Source organism: Chelonoidis abingdonii, chromosome 20 (genome assembly GCF_003597395.2).
Source record: "Chelonoidis abingdonii isolate Lonesome George chromosome 20, CheloAbing_2.0, whole genome shotgun sequence".
Classification (NCBI taxonomy): Eukaryota; Metazoa; Chordata; order Testudines; family Testudinidae; genus Chelonoidis; species Chelonoidis abingdonii.
In genome coordinates this window covers 8,616,975-8,641,906 of record NC_133788.1, presented here as the reverse complement: position 1 = coordinate 8,641,906, position 24,932 = coordinate 8,616,975, and the positions used below count along the sequence as shown (strand labels likewise).

The 24,932-nt window shown below is 41.9% G+C and overlaps 1 protein-coding gene across 8 annotated transcripts in view; it reads right to left on the bottom strand.

Annotated features, from left to right (window-relative positions):
* GTF2I (general transcription factor IIi) overlaps nucleotides 1-6,677 on the bottom strand; it is a 73,151-nt gene extending 66,474 nt beyond the window's left edge. For 6 of the 8 annotated variants that reach the window (XM_032786944.2, XM_032786938.2, XM_032786942.2 and 3 more), the window contains exon 1: nucleotides 6,341-6,677. The gene's annotated coding sequence lies outside the window, so the exon portion shown is untranslated. Of the gene's footprint in view, nucleotides 1-3,668; nucleotides 3,779-6,340 lie in introns of all 8 variants that reach the window. The other 2 variants (XM_075074056.1, XM_032786939.2) reach the window with 2 other exon arrangements.
* Nucleotides 6,678-24,932: the final 18,255 nt, after the last annotated feature.

Here is a 24,932-nt window from a genome sequence, read left to right as displayed (position 1 = left end):
TGGAACCTGATCACTCTTCACTATTTCTTTCCTTATTCCCCCTGGCCTCAGGATGTTGTATACTACTGACTGCTTTTGCAACCAAGAAAATCAAAACACTGCTCTTCCTGGAGCCCATTAGTTTTGTTCCTGCAGATATCCCTTCTACCTTGACACACAGCTTGATGCTTACACAGGACAGAAAGAACAAGATCCCAAGAGTCTTATGTTGCATTACTACTAGAGAAGGCAAATTAAGTATTTTGATTTGCTCAAAAAATGGACTCTTTGTTAAGTCAAATTTGAGTTAATGATAGTATCAGTCACCCTGCTAGGTTAATATATATTTCAGTACAATACTTTCAGATGATCTGGTTGAGTCATATCAAGTATATCACAAATTAAATCAACAGCAAGAAGCTGGGTGATGGTAATTGCTGTCCATTTAAAAACACTCTTCACAATTTCAAAGTTTATACAGCAGGTAGTAATGAAATACTGGGAGAGACTGGGATGTCAAACTGTGAGAACAAAATTTAAGTGGATTGTGTACCTGTCAGAATTCCCAAAATGAACTCTGAGCCAAGTAGGTCTCTGCATTCCTTCCCACCCAACTTCCCAAGGACTTCTCCTTATTGCAGGTTCCACAAGGTGCAGTTAACACTCATGCACTATGGTGTCCCAACAAGAAAATTCATTTTACCCAATGTGAATAGACTTCTATATACATTTATAATTAAAATTATTTTCTACTAGAGGGTAAACGATCCCTTCAGTACATAGACAGGCAGTTGACGAACACGTCCAGGGAAAAAGCATCACACAGGACTTCACCCAGACTAACCCTACTATATTAATCTGACAAACTGATCTGCTACGAAAGATTAATTTGAATCTATTGAACATAAATTGTTACACTTTAAAAATACACAATGAACAACTCCCCAAAGACATACTACCAAAAATACTCTGGTTACATCAATTCAAATGTTGTTACCTCAATGGAGAGTTCTCAGTCTTCTTAAAACTAAAGGAAACAAAATTTTCTACCGTTACTAATATGCAGCCATCAAGGCTGATGGGATAAACTTTTATTTCATCCTTTTGTTTTGACTGATGGATTCATGTTTTCTCCTGCTATGTTATTCTATGCTTTGGGGGTTTTAAGTCAATGTAACCCAATATAGTGCCTGCTTAAGAAGAAAGGAGCCGAAAGACACTCTCAAAAATAATGTGTACATGCACGCAATCAGAAGCGCACAAAAAAAAAAATAGATAACTTACTTTAATTTAGCCACCTAGTGTAGAATTTAGAATTTTTTAAAAGTCTGTAGCCTTTTTGTAAAAAAGCCACACGTCTCATCAGCGAGAGACTTTGATGGTAAGAAAAAAAAAACAGGAAAAAAAACAAAAGGAAATGTCTAAAACGTGTTGAAGACTGAACATATTAATGAAGAGTCTGTGACCCAAGAACCTCTCAATGCCAACTAGCAAAGAGCAGAGGTGTGTACACTCTAATTCACCAGAGAGAGTAAAATATACATACAAATACTATGTAAGAAGTGCTGTATGTACAGACTTTAAGAATATATTTTTAGCATGTAGTTACTGGTCACCAGATAAGGTGAAAAACATGTTTTCTGACAGACAAAAGATGTTTATTTGTCTATCTGTTGACATGAATATTGAGTATTGTCTCAATCACAACAGGCTTCTTATCACCAGTCTGTGTAGAAAGCTAATGAAATATTGTACAGACTTCAGAAAAAAAAATATAACAGGAAGGGAAAGGTTTGCTTAACTGTGGGGAAGGGGCACAGAGAAGACACCCAGGCATCCTTCACTGAGGAAGTAGAAAAAGACAATGGGCTTGTTTCATGAAAAAAATCTCAGCTAGCCTTGGTCGATAACACCAAAGAGAACTTTGGGAGACCAAAAACTTCTTTTGACAGGTTAACCTGTTAGTTTAGTCTATAAAAATGTGTGTTATGATTTTGATTCATAGGTAATCATTTGTTTCCAATAGTCTTACTCACTATTACTAGAATCTTGAATCTTTGACAATAAACTTATTCTTGTTTTCACTATCAACATATCCAAGTCTTGTGGTGTTATGCAAGGTGGTGGACCTTGCTAAACTTACACAATAATGTGTTTTGTTCCTTCGGAAACACTGAGCCTGGTAATTCTGTGAAATACTCAGTGAATAAGGGTCTAGGACACTGGACTAGGAAATGCTCTAAGGACTTGGCTGTTGGTATGTGCCTATCACAGCCTGTATAGAAAGAGCAAGGCCTGTGGGGCCTGGAGCATAGGATTTTCCTGTTGGAGGCTGTTGATTGGAGGGAGCTGATCTGCAGTAGAGACAAGACTGCTTCATATGCTAAGGGCAAGGAGGTGGTAAGGTGCCTCACGATCCTGGGTACTCTTGGGGAGCATCACAGAGTTCCAAAAAGAGGAGGTCGCTTGTAATAATATTAAGTTAAAGAGACAAGGTGGGTAAGGTAATATATTTTGTTGGACAAAACTTCTGTTGGTGAGAGACAAACTTTTGAGCTTACACAGAGCTCTTCTTCAGGTCTGGGCTTGTCTCTCTCACCAACATAATCTGGTTCAATAAAAGATATTTCCTCACCCGCCTTGTCTCTCTAATATCCTAGGACCAACACAGCTACACCTACACTGCACGTAAGATTAAATTAACACATTCAGATAGAAACACGTAGTTGATGGTCTCTCAAAGATACTATATTGAGAGCCCTATACACTAAATTCCTCCCTACTGGCAACCTCGCAAGCTGTCTCTTTATATCAGATCATGGCTGCTTAAATCAGCACTTTTGATCAGTTCTTAGAATTGATCTTTCAGGGCTGAAAAGAGAGCTCTTTTCACATAATGCCCTTACCTTGGAACCTCCTCACTTTGGCAGATTGTCAGAATGGGTTTGGTGATCTGCAAGGGGGTTCTTCAAATTATTTCTATTTAGTCTGATACTTGGTTTATTGCTTTGTGCATGTGTGAGAAAGAGAGTTTGACTATTCAGATTTTAAACAACACTGAAAGCATTTTTGCTGCCCATTGTGTGTAGCATCATGTAGTTTCTGATGTTATTTTTGGTGACAGCACTTAGATGCAACGGGATAAAGACTTCCATGAATATTTAGCCAAACAAACCCACATAGCCCCTCCCACCAGGGGAATGAGACATTTCCCTCACCCCACCAGGCAATAGCAACAGCGGGAGAGCTATGGCACCGCCCTGCCACTGTGCCTCAATCTTAACCTATGGCAAGATTTCAGTCTCCATGGCCTAGATGGTTCTTTGCTCCTCCACTTTGACTGCCAACATTCCGATGGTGCTATAAGTGCCATTGTAGATGATGGTTTGAATGAGATGAACATATATCCACTGAGAAATGGACTGAAGCCTTTATGCTGCAGTAAACTCAGTGCTGGCAGATACCCACTGAAAATCAACCAGATTCTGCATGGACTGACTCTTGCACCTACACAGCCTAAGTCAAGCGAACATGGGGTCACTTGCAAAAACACTGGAGGACTGGGACCCAAAACCTCAAATTTATTTTATATAGGTTACCATTATATGGGCAACCTGGGATAATTGTGAGCCAGAGATCAAGAGGTGAAAAAGACTAAAAATGTAAGAGAGAAATTTAAAAGCACGCACATAAACCAGGGTTTGATTCTCAATCATTTTTCACCCACAAGTCCAATATTATCATTTTTTCCTCCATTCTGCCCCCACGTCAGTGTCATTTGCACCATTTCAGTCAAAAACTAAAAAGAGAGAAACAATATATGAAATTGTGCCAGTTATGGCTAAGACATTTACATTAACAGCATAAATACAATAATTTCATAGGTTAGGTTAAAAAACCTCAAATGCATCAGTGTGAACTGCTGCCTTTCCTTCGGGTTAATGTAAGAAATACAAGTTTACACTATAAAGATTTTGCAGATACAGACACACCAGTCTTCTTATGCTGGCAAAGCCCCCTAGTGGAGATGCAGCATGTACCAGCAAAAGGAATTATTTTGCTGGCACTGTATAGCTAGCTCAACCTCCTCCTCAAAGGACATAAGCTGTGCCAGTATAAACTGCATCTGCACTGGGAGAGGAGAGGGGAGGAAGAGAGGGAGAGGAAGGAGTGTGGGGTTGCCGGCAGAGCTATGTTATTTAGGGGCATGTTTTTTTCCACATGCCTAACCAACATAGCGATGCCAGCAAAACTTTCTAGAATAGACCCAGTAGGAGAACACTTCAATCTCCCCGGACATTCTATAACAGATTTAGAAGTAGCTATACTTGAACAAAAAAAACTTTCAGAAACAGCAGAACTAAAATTCGTTTGCAAAATTAACACCATTAATTTGGGCTTGAATAGGGACTGAGAGTGGCTGGCTCCTTACAAAAGCAGCTTTGCCTCTCCTGAAATTGACACCTCCTCATCTATTATTGGGAGTGGATCACATCCACCCTGATCGAATTGGCCCTGTCAACACTGGTTTGCCACTTGTGAGGTAACTCCCTTCTCTTCCTGTGTCATTATATAATGCCTGCATCTGTAATTTTCACTCCATGTATCTGAAGAAGTGAGGTTTTTTACCCACGAAAGCTCCTGCCCAAATAAATCTGTTAGTCTTTAAGGTGCCACCGGACTCCTTGTTTTTGTGGATACAGACTAACACGGCTACCCCTTGATTCTAGAGTACACCTGGCTCTCTGTGTGTGGGACAGACACAGCTCAAGGAGAGAGACAGAACGACTGAAGAGAGCAGATGACACACATAGAGCCTAGAGAAACTGGCAAGAGACAGCTTGGGACTGGGAGCAAAGAAACTACCCTCCTGTTATTTTTGGTTCCTCCTGTGTTTGGAGAAATAGGACTTCACACATTCTATGTGCATAAATAACATGGCATCAAAAGTACCAGCAGACTCTTTCATCAGTTCCTCCTGTTGGTGGAAACTCCCACAGATCCTCAAACCTTGACTAACCACTCAGGTCAAAAGGACTAACAATATTTTAAAATTCAATCTGAAATGATATTATTATTATTGATAATGCCATGAATTGCATATTCCCCAGTGCTGCATATTCAAACTCAATGACTGCTGATATTTCACAGGCAGAAAGAAGAAAAAGCTTTTGGTGAACATTTATGTTTTTTTTTGTTTTGTTTTTTTTTAAACTAAATTCAAAATCCCAGAGAAAGCAACTCTGTGACCTATTTTAGGCCTGCATTACCAAGGGCAAGAAACGACAACTGTTCTCTTCCCAATCCTCCTCAAAGTAGACTGACCCAGGAGGTGCTCAGCCTCATTTTCTGTATCTCACCCATCCCACACACACAAGGAGAGGGAGGTGTAAATCAAGGAACTTGAGCACTTGTGCTCAACCAAGAGGTGTAAACTCCTAGTTTCCCATTTTCTACTTCCAGCATGATGCTAAACCCCTAAACTTTCACTTCTGGACCTCACCAGACTCCCATCAACCAGCCAACCCCTAAAGATGTATTAGCATACTCCCCCTGATCCCCTCGCAAGAAGCAGCTGCCTGCCCTGGCCTCCTCTCCCATGCTCATTCCCTACCAGCATGCTCCAGGAGCTGGCATATGCCAGACAATGAGAAGCAGTGGCACCCCAGTATAAGGACCCTAGCCCCAACCAAGTGAAGAGCAGTTTCCTCTCTGTGATCAAGATCACTGCATTACTCCCAAAGATGGAGAATGTTGTGCTCAACCACCAAGGTAATAGTGGAAGAGGTGTGAAAACTCCCACCAGGAGAAAGGGAAATGGGATGCTCTTCAATCTCAATAGCAACTGGTGGGAGAGAGTGAGACATCCCCAAGAAATAGTGACTTGGGGAAAGGGGGAAATTGATAGGGTATAAACCTCAAGGAATAGTGACTGCAGAGCAGCAAAGCTGGGGGTAGAGGAAATTAATGACGCCCCCTCCACCTCACCTCCAAGACAATATCAACTGGGAAAGAGGATGAGAGTCACACACTTCACCCTGGGAACAGTGACCAGGAAAGGAGTTACACACACACAGACGGGGAATAGTGACCCGTTGGGGGGGGGGGGGGGGGGGCGGGGAAGTGAGTCTCACACACACACACGGGGAATAGCGACGGGGGGGGGATTTCCCCGTAGGGGGGTAAGAGCGACAGTGGGGGGTGGGTCCCCCCCAGGGAACAGTGAGGGGGATATGAGTCACACACACACCCACAGAGGGAACAGGGAGAGAGAGAGATGAGTCACCCCCACCCCCACGGGAAATAGCGACCAGGGCGGGGGAACACCCCCAGGGACGGCTCGGCCCGGGCTCTCACTCACTGGCTGGCCGCCGCCGCGATCAGGGCAGCCCGGGTCCTGTTGAGTCTCAGCGAGAAGCCGCCGCCGCCGCCGCCTCGGGGCGAGGGGAGGCCAAACTAATCCCAGCTCACAGCAGGCGCTTCCCGGCTCGGCCCGTCCCCGCGGCCTCTTCGCGACTCGTCGAGCTCCTGGTGGGGGCTTGGTGACCGCGTCCACTGGGGCGCCGGCCGGGCCTCGTCCCCTCACACAGTCGTTCACCCTGAACCCAGAACCGATGTAAAGGGGGGGAGGGGGGAGTTTTTTTGTTCGAGGAAAGCCATTTGCGCAGGCGCAGAGGCCGCGGCGCCTGCCGGGTGTTGCGGTTCGGCGGCCCCGTCCATTCACGCGCTGGGCAGCGGCAGACTGGGAAGCGGACGGACTACAACTCCCAGCGTGCCCCGCGTTGGAGAGCCGCTGCCGCGGCGTGCGGCGGCGGCGCGAGGGAAGGGAGCGAGAGAGCAACGCTGGCCTCTCAGGCAGGCGGGGAGCGGGAACATGGCTGTGCGGCCAGCTTCGGCGCTTGGGGGAGCTGCGGGTGCGGTGGCCTGCAGGCCCCTGCGGGAGGGAGTGTCCCTCACAAAGGCGCGGGAGACGTTAAACGGCCTTGTGCCGCCCCCTCCCCCACCGCCCTCCTGCAGCTTAGGAGCCCCTGCGGGAAAACGAGCAGGAGGCTGGGCAAGGCTAGGCCTCAGCGCAGGCCCTGCCTGCCCTCCAGTTCCTTAGGCCTCCCCCTGGACATGCTTGTCCCTGGTGAAAAACAAGTCAACTGCTCTGGTTCTCTGCGTGATTCCAGCCACACTCATACACACCCCCACACGACTCAAGCACCCTCACACACTCCTGAAACAAACATGCACACCCCCATCCACACCCCTCCCACAACCACACAAAAGAAAGAGGGACAGATCTTAGTGACGCACCAGTGGCCAGTACCTGATCCATGAAGACTCTTGTTTTTGCATCACTGACACGGTGGGTCCTCTGCTTTAACATAACAACAGACAAAATTACACATTGGTGCATGGATCAGCTGAATTCCATCGCTGCAAAAAGTAATAGCGAAAGACAGACCCACAGTGCCATTTGCTACATGATCCATAAGTTATCCTGAGTATGTATTTTTGGATCACTGGAAAGGTGTACTCTGATTTTGTATGACAAAAGATAAATTACGCATTGTTACTTTTATCAGCTAATTTCACTACCTTCTGGCCCCCAAAATGAGATGTGTACAGAGGGATAACAACTGGGATCTCAAGCTCAGGCCAACCCCAAAACATCCGGCGTGGGAAATGAGATAGGGCCCCAAATTTCTCTCAACAGGCCTGTGTACACATCTCAACACACATGCTACTGTTTGCTGTTTAATACCTATCTTAGCTATGCATGTGTTGTAAAACAGAACGGAATTTTACCAGCTGATCCATGCTGACAGACCCTCCTAGCTGCCCAAGGCGCCATTGGGTTGCAAAGTTATTCTGGAAAATCAAGGAACATTAGTTTACATTGTTTATTTTCAGCAAACAGCCTAGAATGTCAGTGCTCTGCAAAAGCCACAGTGAAAGCTGAAAATAACTTCATGCCAATAAGTGATCATGTTTTTTGTTAAAGTTAACAGCTTTACAGTCTGCTTATCTAAACTTATATAAGCACAATAAACAACTCATATAAAAATAGTTCCTTTCCTTGCTGTAATAATCTAAGCACATATTACATTTCCCCACTTTTGCTCAGTATAATAAAGCCATATATTAGGCCCAGTTTTGCTGATCATGGTAAGACCAATTTTTAGTCACTTACTACACTGCAGTTAGAGCTGCTTGGAAAGTGGAATTTCCATTCCACAGGAAATTCTGACATTTCAAAATTTGTTCTTGTACAGAATCAGAATGAAAATTTCCAGTATAATTAAATAATTTGGGACCTTCTGACATTTCATGTTGATAATGTTCTTTCAAAAAAAAAAAAAGTCAAAACATCATTTCATAAAATAAAGACATGGTGTTTAGACTTTTATATGAAAATATTAACTATAATACATGTTATATACGATTAGATCTAAAATAATAAAATGAATATTTTCATATAAAAGTAAAAACAAAATTAACAAATGATAAAGTACAAATTAAATGTTTTACTTTATATAAATGTTTCAACATCACAGTAAAAAAAAAAATCAAAACAATTTCAGTTTTTCCCTGTCAAAAATTTTGTCAGTCATGGTCCCACAAAACATTTAAATTTTGATAAATATTCCATTTATTTATGGAAAACCTCATCTGCTGAAGTTTTTTCATCCATCTCTTTTTTTTTTTTTTTTTAAATAAAATTAAACTGGAAATGGGGAAAGAAATGTACAGATACAGCTAAGACAAATGCTTTCTAACCTCAGCAGTAGTCATAGTTTTTTGCTACACTTTTTTGGTAGCTTTACCTATAATTCCGTATGTTGTTAGATATTTGTACCAACAATGAGTTGTCAATACAATAACCACTGAAAATATTTTAAAATAAATCGATATTGGCACTTTTACATGGCTTCATCTGTTCCATGTGCACAAACCTGCATTCCTTACTCATATTAAATGCCTATTGAAGTCAACAGGATTTTTTTCACCTGAGCAAGAAATGGAAGATCAGTCCTATTAATTATCTAACTGTGTTTCGGAATCATTACTAGGTATATCCTGCACCTTGCCTCTGTAGATATGAAGTGCCCTGGCAGCAAAACTGGGATGCTTTTGCTGCACAGCATGGTGGTAGCATGGGGATGCTAGCTGAAAACCCTGGCAGCTTCTTGCACATCAACACATAGGGGGCATGATCATCTGCTTTTAATATGTTAAGGGGTATTCTAAAGACGACGGAGACCACTTCTTCACCGTGTCCCCTGAAGGTAGCACAAGTAGTAATGGGCTTAATCTGCAGCAAGGAAGATTTAAGTTAGATATTACGAAAAAACTTCCTAACTGTAAGGATAGTTAAGCACTGAAATAGGCTTCCAAGGGAGGTTTTGGAATTCCAGTCATTTAAGAACATGTTAGACAAACACTGGTCAGGCATGGTCTAGGTTTATTTGGCACTGCCTCACTACAGGGAGCTGGGCTTGATCTCGCAAGGACCCTTCCAGCCCTACATTGCTATAATAAACTACTTTTAACTCCTTTTTTTTTTTAAACTGGACTAGATTTCAAGTTCATGATGTATCTTTGAAAACAATTTTAAAAACATTTGAAAATACTTCCCTCTTTTCACTTACTCACCAGACTTTTGAACAGTAAAATTATATTTTCTCCTCAAAAGTATGTAACATTTGCCTTGGAATTGTGTAAATGTTAGGGTGACTTTACTAGAAAGCTTTGTATCAATACATGTGATGAGTCATATATTTAAGAATCACAAAACTACACATACCCTAATTATGTTTAATTAAACATTGTACTTAGATTTTCTCCGGGTAAATCTAAATACACTATCTGTGTAGAATTTTCACTTCTGGTTGTTATCTCTTTAGTACAGGGCTGACTAAACTCTCCAAGATCTTAAGGGTTTTGTTGGGGAGGGTTATTTCAGAAGGGGTATGGGAGAAGAGATGAGTTATGCTTGAAGACTGCATTAGTGAGTAGAATGCAACCAGACCCCTTATTGATATAAATACTCCCCCCTCTCAAATGTTCCAGTTAATTCCTTCTTAACTGTGATTGGAGAAGGCGCTTCCTGTAGAATATTATGCTTCATTGGCCATTGCTCCAGACGTCACTGGATACTACTTGTTGAGTAGTCTTTTCCTGTTACGGCCTTTTCAGTCAAGTCCATAGGGTTTTGCTTAATGTTGCCTCCCATTTTTCTTCGTGGTTTGGCTGCTGTACTCACTACGGAGCTTTTTTCTTCTTCATCTTTCCATGCTCTCTAGGGCATAAGACATCTGCCAGTTTCCACCATTTATTTCGGTCTTGTGTTAGTCTGTTCAGGCTTCGGCTTCTTTATTGTTCTTCATAATGTTTTTTCTAGATCGCCCTCTTTTTCTCTTCCCAGGTGATGTCTTGCTGTGGACATCACGTTGGTGGCATGCATAAAGCATGTCCTAAATATGTCCATTGTCATCATCTTACTATATTTGATGCTTTTGATTGGTTTGGTCTATTTAGAATTTGTGATGTTGCAAGAAACTTTTTCCAATGGACCCTGAAGATCTTCTGCGGGCATTTACTTTGGAACAAGTTGATTTTCTTATCAATTTTTGTAGATTTCCATATCTCTGCCCCATAAAAGACGACAGACATGATACTGGTGTTATGAATTTGTATTTGTGTCACAGACAATCATGGTACTTTTCCAAATCTTTTCAAGTTTATGAAAGCTGTTTGCTGCTTTTGATATGTGTTGCTTGACATCTAGCTTGGTGTCATCATCATCACTGCACACTGACTCCCGGGTTAGGTAAAATGACTTATTTCTTCTAGAGTTTATTTGTCCATTCTAATGATAACTTTGAGGATATTGGTAGCCATATATTTTTGTCTTCCCCTTATTGATGAACAAACCAATTTGTTTTGCTGTATCTGCCAAAAGCTGTGTCTTTTCTTCCAGTAAATGATGTGTTGTCAGACAAGGTCATCCAACTGTGCTTTATCATTTGCCCATAAAATGCTTCGGTTGCCTTCTGTGATTACTTTCCTCATGACGTAGTCAGTAGCCAGCGCAAACAATAGTGGGGACATAATATACCCTTGCCTTATTCTAGTTGTCACTGCAAACCACTGGTGATGTCATCACCATCTCTGATGACACATTCAGCATTATTTGTTATGGACCAGAATGTAGGCAGTCTTGCCTAGTGATCAGAATGGGAGTCAAATCTAGTGGGCAGAGCAGCTATCCAAGTTGGGGAATGAAACTGAGGATTAGCACCAGAGTCAACTGCCAATAGGGGATCAAGCCAGAGTCAGAAGTCAGAGGCTGAGGTTGGAGCCAGGACTGGTAACTAATGGTTGGCGGTACAGGAACTGGAGGAGAGGCAAAAATCAGGTGCAGAGCAGGAACACAGTGGGAACAGGAGCGAAGGCAGGGGTGACACAGCAGCAAGGAGCAGAGCAGAACAGGGTTGGGTTCAGGATGCAGGATCCAATGCAGCCACAACAGGGGATCATCTAGTTGCTCAGACAACTTTCTGCAGCCGCCTTCTGATTGCTCCCCTGGGCAATGCCTTGGCTGAGGCTATAGTCCTACTAGCTTCTCAGCCAGCCCTGGTTTCAACAGACAGTGCGTGGAGGCCAGGATGTAAAGGCTGTCTAGGAACTCACTGGCCTGGGTTCAAGACCTGGGACATCATACAGATTGTTGATTATTCTAATTATTTTTGCTGGTATTCCATAATATGCCATAATTTTCCAAAGACTGTCTCTGTGTACACTGTCAGAACCCTTCTAGAAGTCTATAACATTTATCACAAGAGATGCTTGCCACTCCACACTTTGTTGTTTAATATGTATGAGAACAACAATGTTGTCTGTATATTATCTCAGTGGTCTAAAACTTGCTTAGTTCTAAGCTGAAGGTCTGTTTGTTTTTTGATGTGTTCTAGGCTGCTGCTGCATGCGCTTTTTCCAGACACAGAGTAATGTGATTCTTTTCCAATTATTGCAATTGGAAAGGGCACCCTCCTTTGGCAGGTTGACTCTAATGCCTCTATTGCACTGTGCTGGATTCTCTTCTTCATTCTATATTCTATCCAAAAACACAAGGCAAGGCTGAAGGGCTGTTTCGTTACTTGCTTCAAGCAGCTCCCCCATAAAGTTATCCTCTCCAGCTGCTTTCCCATTTTTTATTTTACCGATGGATTTTTTAACTTCTTCCATTGTAATAGCTCCTAAATCAATATCAATCAATACGTCTTCATCACATTGTTCTAGTAGTTCACTTGGGCTTGGTCTATTTAGAACAGCCCGAAAACATTTTGTCAGTCTTTTCCTATGTTGTTCTTCTATACTGAGTTTTTCCATTGCCTCTTTAACTGGGCTTCCTGTACTGCTGAAGTCTCCTGTTAGCTGTTTGATTGTCTCATACAAGTTTGCAAGGTCGCCTTTTTGGCTAGCATTTTTATCAGTATATCTCCTTTTCTCTCTTCTAGCACTTTCTTTTACCTGTCTGTCTAGAGCTCTGTATTCCTCTTGCCACTTGTTTTGTCTCTTCATGTCTTAGCATTCATGTGCTTTTGCTTTGCACTTTTTCTCTTTTTCATTACCTCACAAGTAGCATCGCTAATCCATTCTTCCCTTTTAGATTTTTCTTGTTATTAGAACTGTCTTTACATTCTGATGTTTTCCCACAGAGTATCAATGTCTTTGCTTTCTAACCGCGTTAACTGAAGAACACTGAACCTGTGAAATGCAGGCTTGTTTTAGGGCTCTTAATTGTGCGCTGTTGGTGAATGGTCTTTTAACCTTTTTCATCCTCTTTAACTTGATCATCAGTTGAGCAATACACAGATTATGGTCATTGCCAACATCTGCTTCTCTGTACACATGTACATCTGCCCATAAGCTGCAAAACATTCTTGAAATGCAGAAGTGAGATCCACATGGTTCTTTGTAATACCATCTGGGGAGTTCTATGTCACTACGGATTTCTTTATGAGGAAATATTGTTCCACCTATCACTAGGTTATTCATACTGCAAATTTCTACCAATCATTCATTGTTTTCGTTCAGCTCCAAACCCCTGCCACACTGGCCCACAACTTTATCCAAGCTATCATGGTTATTTCCTTCCTTATCATTAAAATCCCTCTACATTCTAGGGGGAAATATTTTACATGATATTCATTAGAGGATTGTTTTAGTAGATATTAAAATCTAAAAATGTGTTTATTCTAAAGCAAACAACATTGTTACTCATCTCTTTTACTAATCTGGGATTACTTCATTTGGTTGAGGAAAAAATACAACTGTTAACTATTAAAATTAAGAACCAATTGTATGTCACTAAGCAGTCAAATGTGTTAAGTCATTTTTTAAATCAAATCCTACCCAAAACTGCAGTTTCCTTGCCTTACAAATGCCGGTTGAGATTGGGGCAGAAATTCAGCTCAGAAAAGGCAAAGGTGATGCAGGTTGGCAGAGGTGATTAACTAGAAGAAGTGAGGGCTGGAAGTACTCATCTAGTGAGAAGTCCATCTACCCTTTTCTGGACAGATGCACAATTTTCAGATACTCCTGGCGCGGAGGATGTTTTATCTTTCATAGGGTCATTGAAATGTAAGGCTGGAAGGGACCTTGAGAGGTCATCTAGTCCACCACCTGCACTGAAGCAGGACCAAGTAAACCTAGACCATCCCTGACAGGTATGTGTCTAACCTTTGCTTAAAAACCTTCAGTGATGGGATTCCACAACCTCCCTTGGAAGCCTGTTCTGGAGCTAAAGTACCCTTACAGTTAGAAAGTTTTCTCCAGTATCTAACCTAAATCTCCCTTGCTGCATATTAAGCTGATTATTTTTTGTGATACCTTCAGTGGACATGGTGAACAATTGATGACCATCCTCTTTATATCAGCCCTTAACATATTTGAAGACTTATCAGGTCTCCACACAGTCACCAGTTCTCAAGACTAAACATGTCCAGTCTTTTTAACCTTTCCTCATAGGTCATGTTTTCTAAACCTTTTCTAATTATCAATGCTTGCCTTTGGACTCTCCAGTTTGTCCACATATTTCCTAAAATATGGCACCCAAAACTGGACACAGTACTCGAGATGAGGCCTCACCAGTCCTGACTAGAGCAGGGTGATTGTAATTTTACAGAAGACACTCCTGATAATAGCGTTTCTAGCAACTGCATCACATTGTTGATTCAGATTCCATTTATGATCCACTATAAACCCCAGATCCTTTCCAGCAGTACTGCTGCCTACCCAGTTATTCCCCATTTTGTAGTTGTGCATTTAATTTTTCGTTCCTAAGTGTTAATGTGCTTTGACCCTCTTTAATGCATTTATTCATCTTTGAAACAGGACTAGATCAAAGCGCCTAAAAGAACTGTTAAAACGCGTCAGCAGAATGCACACGGACACTTAGATCGCAGCAGGTTAGTGCCAGATAGATTCACACCCCCGTTTGCCACAGACTAATTATTCATGTAGACAAGACTTTAGGCTTCTAATTCAGTTATGTGTTGCAGTTCTGAGCAGAGCAGTGCCTAACAACTTTTAAAAATCTGGGCCAACATCTTTAAAAAAAAAAAGTATGCAGGTGATCATGTAGTGGAGCGCTGACTTAGCTGGAAGTGGAGGCGGGGGGGGTTGTTTTTTTTCATTATTCTACAGTGTTTTTTAAAGAGTTGTAGTGCTTTAGGGTAGGTGGTTTTCACAGATCATCCTCATGGGGGGAGATTTGAACAAGGAGAGGCCAAGAGCTTCACTACAAACAGGAAGCTTGATTCTGCCCTCAGATCCATGGGATTCCTGGGACAGACCCAGCTACAATACCACTGCATACTCAGATCCACGTGTTCATTATCACCAAAAAATGAGACAGTCTTTGCGGCAAAACTGTTACCCCAACAGGCCTCTGCCTTCCTTTTCAACAGTGTGTGAAGCCGGTCCCATGGCTGATGTGGTTATACTCAGTGATCCTCAGTGTTGGAGTCTTCAGCCCTCCACACAATTATTCCTATTATGGCATCTGAAATGGGAGCATCAGAGGCAAATTTCATGAGTATTGTTTTATTCCCTTCACTTCCTAAACTAATTAGTAGGACTATTGATTAATCACAGTTAACTCAGACAATTAACTCAAAAATTGTGATTAAAAAAATTAATCACAATTAATTGCAGTTTTAATCGCATTGTTAAATAGAATATTAATTGAAATTTATTAAATATTTTGGATATTTTTCTATATTTTCAAATATATTGATTTAAACTACACCAGAATAAAGTGTGAAGTGCTCACTTTATATTACTATTTTTGATTGCAAATATTTGCAGTCAAAATGAGAAAAACAGTATTTTTCAATTCACTTCATACAAGTACTGTAGGGCAATCTCTTTATCGTGAAAGTGCAACTTACTAATGTAGATATTTTGGTTACATAACTGCACTCAAAAACAATACAAAACTTTAGCGCCTACAAGTCCACTCAGTCCTACTTCTTGTCCAGGCAATCATTAAGACAAATAAGTTTGTTTACATTTACAGGGGATAATGCTGCCCATTTATTTACAATATCACCAGAACATGAGAACAGGCATTCACATGGGACTTTTGCAGCTGACATTGCAAGTTATTTACGTGCCAGATATGCTAAACATTTGTATGCCCCGTCATGCTTTGGCCACCATTTCAGAGGACATGCTTCCATGCTGATGACAAGTGTTAAAAAAATAGTCCATTAATTAAATTTGTGACTGAACTCTTTGGGAAAGAATTGTATGTCTCTGGATGATGACTCAGCACATTTGTTTTAAGAACATTTTTGCTGCAGATTTGACAAAACGCAAAGAAGGTACCAATGTGAGATTTCTAAAGATAGCTAAAGCACTTGACCCAAGGTTTAAGAATCCGAAGTGCCATCCAAAATCTGAGAGCGATGAGGTGCTGAGCATGCTTTCAGAAGGCTTAAAATAGGAACACTCCGATACTGAAACTACAGAACCTGAACCACTAAAAAAGAAAATCATTCGTCTGCTGGTGGCATCTGACTTGGACGATGAAAATGAACATGCGTTGGTCTGCACTGCTTTGGATTGTTATTGAGCAGAACCCATCAACAGCATGGACGCATGTCCTCTGGAATAGTAGTTGAGGCATGGAGGGACCTATGAATTTTTAGTGCATCTGGCATGTAATTATCTTGTGACGCCAACTACAACAGTGCCATGAGAACACCTGTTCTCACTTTCAGGTGACGTTAACCCCATAGGCGCTGACTCCATGGGTGCTCCGGGGCTGGAGCACCCATGGGGGAAAAAATGGTGGGTGCTGAGCACCCACTGGCAGCCCCTCTAGCAGCTCCCCCCGCCAACCTCCAGTGCCTTCCGTCCACCATGAACAGCTGTTTTGTGGCATGCAGGAGGCTGGACTGGGGGGAAGGGGCAGGAGTGAGGACTCAGTGCACTCAGGGGAGGGGGCAGAACTGTGTGGGAAGAGGCAGAGTGGGGGCAGGAAGAGGAACGATGTAGGTTGGGCCTAGGGTGGAGCCAGGGGTTAAGCACCCCCCCCCCGGCACTTTGAAAAGTCGGCACCTGTGACAGGCGCAACATTATCTCCTGCAAATGTAAACAAACTTGTTTGTCTGAGCAATTGGCTGAACAAGAAGTAGGACTCAGTGGACTTGTACTTTTGCACTGTTTTGGTTTTCAGTGCAGTTATGTAACTAAAATATCTGTTGTGAAAGTGCAACTTACAAATGTAAAGAGATTGCCCTAGAATACTTGTATGATGTGAATTGAAAAATACTGTTTCTTTTCTCATTTTTACAGTGCAAATATTTGTAATAAAAATATAAATATAAAGTGAGCACTGTACACTTTGTATTGTGTTATAATTGAAATCAATATACTTGAAAATGTAGAAAACATCTACAAATATTTAAATAGATATGTGTGATTAATTGTCCGATTAATTTTTTAAAATCACAATTTTTGTAAATCGCTTTTTTTTAAAAGAAACAAACAACCAAACAAAAAACAGTCCTACTAATTAGTACTCCTGAGCCTTCTCAGCTGTAAAGCCAGTAGGGAACTGTTTAGCTAAAGGATTTCTTTTACACACCTTTCCGTTAAATCTAGCAGTTGGAGATGTGAAGCTTTTGCTTATTTCCTGAAGGTCTTTGGGTCTGTAAATCAATGAGACATATAGAGAAAGGGAGTGGGCCTGGGAGTCAAGAGACGGGTTGTATTCCCAGATCTGCCATCAGCTTGGTTTGTAGCCATGGGGTAGGCAGTTACATGCCCCATGCCTCAGTTTCCTCCTCTCTTAAAGGGCAATAATAAATAATACTTTAGCTCCAAGGAATGTTCAGAGCCTTAGGGTGTTAGGCTTTTCAAAGTGCTCTGACATTCTTGGAGGGAAAATGCTCTGGGAGTGCCAGTTAAAAACTCATGTATTTGTGACGTGTCTCATTTCACTCCAGTATTAACACCATATTATTAGTTGAGTGTTTTTATACATTTCCAAAACTCACTGCCTTCTCCCAACATAGTCAAACCGTTACAATCTGCACCCAAGAGGTGGGATGTAATTCACCTGCTTAGAGACGACCTGTACAAGGCAGTGCAGTACTGCCACTGCCGCCCTCCATAAGGATGGGCACAAGGTGGGCAGTGTGGAGTCCCTTCACATACCCCATTGCTCTGCAGAGTGGGGCTCAGTGTTAGCTCTGAACAGACTGGCAAGGGTTGCTGTTACGGGAAGGAGTTGTGAAAGGGCTGACCCTGCTATTTCAACCCCTAACGAGGCATATGGTCCATCCCATAAGGTAGAACAGCTGCCACAGAGGGTGAACTCCATCCCCTTCGGCCTCCGGAGGAGTCCCAATTACTCAGGCTTTGTGGGAGGAGGGGTGAATTTTACCTGTCGTTTTCCATGCTATTAATAGACAGTCCTGTTAAGGTGATAGCTGGGACTTGGGAGATGCAGGTTCAATTCCTTGCTCTACCACAGACTTCTTGCATAAACACAGACAAGTCACTTACCCCAGATCTTCAACATATTTAGGTGCCGAACTCCCACTGATTTCACTCTAGGCTTTAGCTTCTTTGGCTCAAGTAATTAGGTACCTAAACCACAGATTTAGGTGCATAAGACCCAGTTTTGGCTACACTGTGATCTACAAAATTCCTGATGAACACTGTAAGTGCCTAACTTCACTCCATGCCTAAATTTTCAGGGTAAAAGTTCCCTTGGCACCTAAGTTTCCGCCACTGAGCCTGCGCATCCACCGCCACACACACCCACTTCTGTGCTGACCCCAAGGCTAGAACAGCCTACCCTACAGGCAGGAGGTGGCGGCACTGGTGCGGACTTAAGTTCAGTAAGGAGGGTTGGGTTGGAAAACTACTTGGTTTTCTTGGACTTGGCTCAAGTTGGGCGAGCTTGGGCCCAGTTCAGATCTGGGTCGGGCCTAAAAAGTAGGCCTGAGCAGACCTCTAATCAGGACACCCTTGGGAACTGGGTATCCAGCCCCCTCCCACCCCAAAGCAGCTTTAAAATCTAGTCTCTAAGGATCATGAAATCATTTGACTGTAACAAATAACCCCCTCTGGGTTGTTGCCTGCCTTTTTGAGGCATGCCAGTCTCATCGTTTTAATAAAACCCATCCAAAATACTTCAATGATGGGTCACACAGCTCCATCTCATTGTTCAATGTCACAAAAAAATACCTGCGCAAATGGTGTTAGAAGGTTGGTATTAAAGTGTGCCAGTTTAATTCAGCTGCATCAATCTGCCTTCGTACCCCATGGATCTGTTAATTTGAACAGAGGCAGCTGTTTAATATATTCACTTAAACGATTTAGACGCTCCACTGGTAGTGTCCTCATGGGACACTAGAAAAGAAAACCCCATCTGATTACATACGCACATCATCACCTGCTGCAGTCAAACCAGGTTTGCTGCTGAAACCATTTTCTCAGATGATTTGAAGAAAGTGAACTGTGAAGCCCAGCCCTCCCTTAATACAATGCAGTGCTGAGGAGCCGAAGAGAAGGGGTTGAACTAGGAACACCACATATATGTTAATGTCATGCTGGTCTCTGCAGAAGGGCTCTTCTCCACTCTTCTTGCTGTACAGATACAGCCCATTAACATAAAATGGAGATTCTCTCTCACACACACACACACACACACGTTAACATAAAATGGAGGTGTGGGTGTACACACACACACACACACACACACACACGGAAACATACCTCAAAGTTCAGCATGGGGATGCCAGTCACTTGTAATTCACGGCGTTCTCCATTGGTACCTTGCTACAGATGATATTTAATGGGCATGTTCATCATTAGGTTCATCACTGAGACAACTCACTCAAGAGAGGAAAACAAGCTGCCTGACTTCCCAAAGTCTTCCACAGTGTGCAGTATTTGCATCTGGGCAGCGTGGGTGGAAAACGTCATCACCCAACCAGAAAAGCAGCATTTTACACACCAATGACTGCACACAAGGTGCAAAGCAATGGAGAATCAGCCTCAAGGAAGATGTCCGGCTTCAAAATATCCTGAATATTTTAAACTCCACTTCTTGGGCCAGATCCTCAGCTAGTGAAAACTGGTGTAGCTCCAGTGGGGTCATAGGAGTTGGGCCAATCTTCACCAGCTGAGAAAAAAGAAATCGATGGTTTTGAAGACCACACAGCTTTTAGGAGTTGTGAAATACTTAAAACCTGAACATGGGCTATCTAAAAACTGTGCTGACCAGCTGCTGCCACCTCATGGAAACCCTTTGAAAAGTAAAGTAGTCTGGTCTGCTGAGAAAGAGGGAAGAAGTCAGTACACAAGCAATAATTTCTGTATTTCTCTTCCTTCAGTTATTATTAGTGGATTCCCTTGGATGACAAAAGATCCCTGGGCCCAAGACTCCAGTGCTCTGCTGCTGTGTAGTCATTTACACCAGTGCAAAATGGGGCAAAATATTACCAGCTCAGAATGGGAGCAATTTACACCCAATTGGTGCAGGCTGAAATGGCCACACAACCTGGCATAAATGGACAATCAGGCTCCATGGTCCAGATCCTCACCGGTATTAGGCACGTAACTCCCATTGCAATCAATTGGTGTTAGGCACCTAAATACCTTTCAGGATCTGGACCTATATTTCATAATTATTCACTGGTCCCTGGTCCTGATCACTTGAACTCACAAACCTCTGTTTTACAATAGCACTGTTGGTTGCTGTGGAAATAACTGGCTAGATTCTGACTTTAAGCATAGCCTTAAGCAAGGAGTAGTATGTAGGCTGCCCCAATGCAGCAGTTTGTGCTTCAAGCTGGGTCCGGATGAGGGTTTAATGGGTGATGTAACTATGTATTAGCTGACATGAGCTAACCAACACCTTCCAGCAGCTCAGCGTAGACAAGGCACACTGTCTTGAACCTGCGCTAACATGTACGAGTTAAAGCCTAGCCTTCAACTCAGCCCAGCTTAGCACGTGTTAGAATCTACGTTAGAATCTACATGCTATTGAGTAACATGCAACAGATTTTTGTCACTTTGCTTAATATGCCACTGGAAGGTGCTCAGCTACTACTTACATAAGAACCTATGCAGAACAGAATAGATTTTGACTGCAATTGTGACTTAAATCAAACCTTACTCTCTTTTGATTTAGTTTCATTCTTCAAGAAAACTGAAGGAACAAGACTCATTCGGTTCTAATAACCCAACCAACTGAAAATTCTCATTGGTTTCTTAGCAGTTTCCTAAGTATTTGCCATATTATCTCAGTGAGAAAGCAAGATTTCTTTGCAGCATCCAGCCAGCAGCTTGAGTCTCTCAAGAGGTTGGTGACAAACTCATTTCACTGAAATGTTTTGCAAAGTGTTTTCTCACAAATGGATTCTGGGTTCTGAATAAAACCCAGATGCTGTTTATGCTGTTTCTCCAGTGTCTCAGTATGCTATATTTTAAAAATGATTTGAATCAAAGCTCTCATTCTTTAATTAAACTTCATTTAGCTGCCATCTGTCTGAGATCAAAATGGTTTCATGTTTTGCAACTCTTAATGAGGATTGTTATTGGATTTGTAGACACACATACACACATCACCACCAAACTCTTTCAAAAGTAATGAATGAGAAATGTGGCTGAAGTGTTAGGATCTGCATCTTCAATGTTCTAATTGCAATGGAAGAGATTCCACTCGCTATGTCATCACGTATAGACAAAAGTCGTGTGTAAAAATACACCACAAATGAAAAGATCAAGATTATGGAAATTGCTGGAATTATATCTGACTGTAAACACCAATAAAGCGATCATCATCACTTTTCCAAAGGGGAAAGGTTAGAATTCACTTTTCAAATGCCTCTATGTTCCAGAATAACACAAAGCATAATGATGGACATTTTCTAAGTGAGGCATATTTTCAGTGGAGACTGAGATCCTGTAGACTTCATTAGAAATTATTGGGGTTCATCACTTCTAAAAATAAAGTTAGTAGTAGTGTATCGCAGTAGCAGCTAATAAGCCTCAACCAAGATCAGGAGCTCATTGCACTGGGAGCTGTACATACTCATAGTAAGACAACAGTCTTTGTTCCAAAGGATCTACAATCTAAATAGACAAGACAGACATTCTCATACTATCCTCATTTTAAAGACCAGGAATTGAGGCTGAGAAAGAGAAAATGGTGTGGCCAGGGTCACAAAGGAAATGGTGAAAAATCATGGAACTGAGTCCAGACCTCCTGGCTCCCAGTCCAGTGCCTGAACCACAAGACCATCCTTCCTCCCAGCAAGCCACTTTATTTAGAGCTTCCTAAGCCTCAGGCACCCAGTTTCTGGTACACAAGTGATAAATTATTGGTCCACTAGCCTACTGCTGCATACCTGTGATATTCTTGTATTTCCTTCTGTCTAATCAAATGAAGGAGAAAGTAACAGGGGAAAAGAAATGTTAGTGGAGATAAAAAAGAAGGATGGAATTGTTCATTTAAAATGTATTTAACATGAAGAACTCCTTCTGAGAGGCACTTCCATTGGGAGCAATTCCGAAAGGATACAGCTTGGAAGCAGAAAGAGGGCAGCAGCTTCACCACTAGCTTTTCAGCTTCTGAATAATCTATGACAGGATAAGTGTACATTGAGTATATGACTAAGCACATCGCAGGATGAAGCCCTTGGGTCCTAGGCAGAAACTACTAGTAAAATTATTTTGTTCCTTCCTTGTAGCCCGGGTAAAAGACGTAACGCAGAGTCTTTATTGTCATCCTCTTCCCATTTCACCTCAGGCACGCAATTACAGTAATTGCATGCATGGGAAATGCATCCATTCTGGTGGATGTTAGCCCTCCGGGGACAAAGAGGAGTATTTGAATCATGGCCCTGGATTGAGGGGTCCTTTTGCAGAAGCATTGTAATTCTGAACAGACACGGAGGCGAGGCATGGCCATAAGGTTGACTGAAGATCGGCCCATGACACGGCCATTTCCTGATTCCCTGTGTGATTCCTCCCTGGTAATCAAGAAAGGCTTGAAAGGGGAAACCTTTATGATTCCATTACAGTTTTTGGACCAAATTCATCTCCAGTGTAACCCTGACATCTGTTTATCCTAATTAACTCCACTGATTCAATTTAACCCTTGCCTTTTAATACAAGTAATCAAGGCCCCACGAACTATGCAGTACACTAGACCTAAATTCTACAAACAGCACCACCCCACGTATGCAAAGAACAGCAACGAAATCTGTGGAAAAAACTTGGAATGATGCAGTAAAGCTTACTTTATTATAAAGATGCAGTAATCTTCAGTTTTACTGAACTGAATTTTTAAAATGAAACAGTCACAATGTAATTAATCCATCTTTTATTAGCAGGCACCTAGATGGCTTGCTTTGATTCAACAATACATTTCAGAAAAGGAAATTAATTGTGAGTGTGAAATTATTTTTTCTAATTGGCGATATTGTGGGTTTGGGTGGCAGCCAGATGGAAGACTTGAAATGTAGGTGTCAGCTCTTCTGATGTGAAGCTGAACTTCTATCTGGGCTCAGTGATACAGCTCTTTGCCCTTCCTTTCGTTGTTGGCTTTGTGCCTTTTCTTGAGCTGGTGGTGGAGAAGGTGGTTTTCTGTTATAATTTGCATCTAACTCAGCAGTGACTGGAGGTCAAGGAAATCCCAAGTGCTTTCAAACAATTCAAGGTATGATCAAAAATGCTTCTGTGGGAAGTGGAAAGACCAGTATTAAAGTAGGAAGATGTGAAGCCCTTGCTACAAAATGGTGGCTTAGGTCTTCCAAATACAGCAGCATATTGTATAGTAAAAGAGTATTCACAACTAGCTTCTCTTCTTGGATCTAGTACCTTCCTTCCTTCTTAGATACACTTAGAAACTCTAGAAATGCACCAGTGGAAAACGCTGGCTAACCCAATAGTGAAGTATAGCAAGGATGTTTGGGTACAATGGTTTTCCAAAATTAACCCATCTTTCTTCAGTCTGGAACTATACTAAACCAAACTGGGGGTTAGCTTCCTTTATTGGGAGGAATGAGAATGTGTCCGTGGGGGATTTCTCTCTGAAGGACCTGCCATCATTGTTGCCAAGCGGTTTTTAACTTGAAAAGCAATCAACAGCTGAGATTTCACAGAGCGTCAAGTTATCTGCATTCATGTTTAACTACAGCACTTAAACCATCTTCTTTCAGTATAACAGCTTGCCTCTTCCTCTTGGCTAGTCTCAAAGCCATGAATAATTATTCTAGTCTATTCAGGTTATTATACAGTCCTCATTGCTGCATTATCTGAGCACCTGACCTCCTTGACTATCATACCCTACTTGGGCTTTCCAATCTCTTGCCTACATGTGAGTGCAAGTGCTTTGATGAGACACATTGGTCAGCTATATTAGAGTGTACAACAATAATCTGCAAATGAAATTGCAGCAATTTAAAATGATTTGCTGGAGTTTACTGCCAACTGGACAATGACGAGTGCTGAAAGAATGGAAATGAAGGTAATAATCTGACACGTTCCTTGAAATGTCCTAATGGTACAACTTGTTATTCAAAGGTTATAGAAAGGGTCTAGTATCACGTGTCACTACATGAGGCAGAACAATAGTTACCTACCTGAGTTTTCTTCAACCCATGAGACTCCACAGCTTGTAATCCATTTTTTAAAATCGTCTTGGTTAAAAAATTGATCCTTAGGAAATGAATAAGCTCTTACGGTTTTAAAAGACTGGTCAATTTATACAGCAGAATGGCTTCATCTTATTTGTGAGCTGAGGGTGGAATTCACCCTTGTTGCAGAGGGCCAACACCAATCCTATGCACCTATCAAATCCCAAAATTGGGCTTAAGTGGGATGTAAGTAATGCCTGAGCCACGTACAGGCTTTCTGCCCAGAGATGCATTTCATCCAGGATGATTAAATTGAGGAATTCCGTGAGCTCTCAGAAGAATTTCTCTCTGATTTAAGGGACAATAGCCACGTGCAAATAACAGGCATGTGAGACAACTGAGGAAGTGTTGCTGAGGTAGTAATCCAGGAACCGATGGTCATACAAAAGACCCCCTTAACTTGCCCTGGTGGGGCTAAAGACCCCTTAAACTGGGCTTACATGTAATCTTCTACTCACCTTAAAGCCCCTGTATGCTGCTAGAGTGGTGTAAATGAGCCTGAGCATAAATGAGAATCCAGGCCCCGTTCTTTGTTTCTGTGAAGTGTTTATTCATCCATACTTCATGGTGTAATTTTGTGGCGCTGTTTCAATATCAAGAAAAGGTTTTTTTGTTTTAAACTGTTGACTGAAGTCTGAAGACACCAGTGGCAAATGAAGCATGACAACCATGTGTCAAAAATCAGGGGTTCAAACTCTAGACACTACCCTATTTATTTTGGAGGTAAGGCTG